The sequence below is a fragment of the Pyrgilauda ruficollis genome, unplaced genomic scaffold (assembly GCF_017590135.1).
Source record: "Pyrgilauda ruficollis isolate IOZ18807 unplaced genomic scaffold, ASM1759013v1 scaffold2819, whole genome shotgun sequence".
Classification (NCBI taxonomy): Eukaryota; Metazoa; Chordata; class Aves; order Passeriformes; family Passeridae; genus Pyrgilauda; species Pyrgilauda ruficollis.
The window spans coordinates 1-2,306 of NW_024524177.1; the positions used below are offsets into that span (position 1 = coordinate 1).

Below are 2,306 nucleotides of genomic sequence, written 5' to 3' on the forward strand. Positions count from 1 at the left end.
GGGGGGGGGAAGGGCGGGAAACGGAGCGTGAGGGCGGCGCCGCCAGGGGGCGCTGAGGCCGTGAGGGGAGGGGGCGTGGCCTGCGACAATGGGCGGGGCTTGGGCTGTTGGGTTTTTAAAGTGGGAGGGCGTGGCTTTGTTGAGGGGGCGTGGCTTAAGCGATGTTTTCAACGGGAGGGGCGTGGCTAAACCATCGCTTTTGTGTGGGCGTGGCTTGGGCGCGGTTGTTATCAATGGGAGGGGGCGTGGCTAAACCATCGCTTTTGTGTGGGCGTGGCTTGGGCGCGGTTGTTATCAATGGGAGGGGGCGTGGCTTGGGTGCCGTTGTTGCCAATGGGAAGGGGCGTGGCTTGGGCTCCGCTGATTCCTATAGGCGGACCGTGACGTCACCGCTGCCGGTGACGTCACCGCCCTTTTCTCGATGACGTCATTCCAGAAAAAAAACCCCAAATTCCGGGGGTTTTCCCCCAAAAAAACCCCCGGGATGGACTCGGGGGGATCCAAAGCGCTGCCAGACCCGGTGAGACCAAAACCAAGAATTCTTTTGGGAATTTTTGGGGAATTTTTGGGGAATTTTCGGAGCTGAAATCCCCGAGTTTCCGTAGGCGGACGCGATGACGTCGGACGACTTCGACATCGTCATCGAGGCCATGCTGGAGGCGCCCTACAAGAAGGAGGAGGTGCCGAAATTCCAGCAATTCCCAAAAAATCCGGAGCTTTCTCCGCGTTTCCCCCAATTTTTTCCCAAATATCCCAAATTTTGCCCCGGTTTCGTCCCAAATTTCGGGTTTTTCACTCTTTTTTCCCTCACGGTTTTGGCCCCAGATTTCCCCAAATTTTCCCCAAATTTTCTCAATTTTTTCCCTAATTTTCCCAATTTTCCCCCAAATTTCCTCAGTTTTTCCCAATTTTCCCCCAATTTTCCCCCAAATTTTCCCAATTTTTCCCAATTTTCCCCAATTTTCCCCCAAATTTCCTCAATTTTTTCCTCAATTTTCCCCAAATTTCCTCATTTTGTCCCAATTTTCCCAATTTTCCCCAATTTTCCCCCAAATTTCCTCAATTTTTTCCCTAATTCTCCCAAATTTCTCAATTTTTCCCAGTTTTCCCCCAATTTTCCCCCAATTTCCCCCAATTTCCCCCAAATTTCCTCACTTTGTCCCAATTTTCCCCAAATTTCCCCAATTTTCCCCCAAATTTCCCCAAATTTCTCCAAATATCCTCAATTTTCACAAAATTTCCCCAAAATTTCCTCAATTTTTCGCTATTTTTTTCAAAATTTCCCCAAATTTTCCCCAAATTTCCTCAATTTTTTCCGTAATTTTCCCAAATTTTATCAATGTTTCCCAAATTTTCCCAATTTCCCCCAAAGTTCTTCAATTTTTTCCCAATTTTCCCCAATTTCCCCCCAATTTTCCCCAAATTTCCCCCAAATTTCCCCAATTTTTCTCAATTTTCCCCAAATTTCCTAAATTTCCCCAATTTTCCCCAATTTCCCCCCAAATTTCCCCAATTTTCCCCAAAATTTCCCCCAAATTTCCTCAATTTTACCCCTAATTTTCCCAATTTTTTGCAATTTTCCCCAAATTTACTCAATTTTCTCAATTTTCCCCAAATTTTTTCAATTTGTCCCAATTTTCCCCAGGTTTTCCCAATTTTCCATTTTGGCCCCAAATTTCCCAAATTTTTCCCAAATTTTTCCCAAATTTTCTCATTTTGTCCCAATTTCCCCCAAATTTCCCCGAATTTTCTCAATTTTTCCCTATTTTCCCCAGATTTTTCTCCAAATTTCCCCGATTTCCCCCCAATTTTTCCCAAATTTTCCCATTTTCATCCCAAATTTCCCCCAATTTTCCCTGATTCATTGTAATTTCCCCAGATTTTATCAATTTTATCCCAAATTTTCTCATTTTCCCCAAATTTTCTCCCAAATTTCCCAAATTCCCTGCTTTTCCCCCAATTTTTTTCCCAAATTTTCCCATTTTCCCCCAATTTTTCTCCCAAATTTTCCCATTTCCACCCCAATATTTCCCAAATTTTCACATTTTCCTCCCAAATTTTCCCAAATTCCCTGATTTTCCCCCCAAATTCCCCCCCAGGCCCAGCCCGGCCCCTCCAAGGCCCAACCGGAGCCGCCCCCGGCCCAGGTCAGCAGATCGGGGAATTCGGGGAATTTGGGGAGAATTTGGGGAATTTTGGGGGAATTTTGGGGAGAATTTTTGGGGGGAATTTGGGGAATTTGAATTGGGGGGAATTTGGGGAGAATTTGGGAAATTTTTGGGAATTTTAGGGGGAATTTGGGGAAT

The 2,306-nt window shown here is 45.5% G+C and overlaps 1 long non-coding RNA gene across 1 annotated transcript; it reads left to right on the forward strand.

The window, feature by feature from the left end:
• The first annotated feature begins 389 nt into the window (after positions 1-389).
• On the forward strand, positions 390-2,153 carry LOC121356102. The gene is made up of 3 exons (XR_005955509.1): positions 390-520; positions 606-680; positions 2,100-2,153. It is a non-coding gene; the product is annotated as an uncharacterized LOC121356102 (long non-coding RNA).
• The last annotated feature ends 153 nt before the right edge of the window (positions 2,154-2,306 follow it).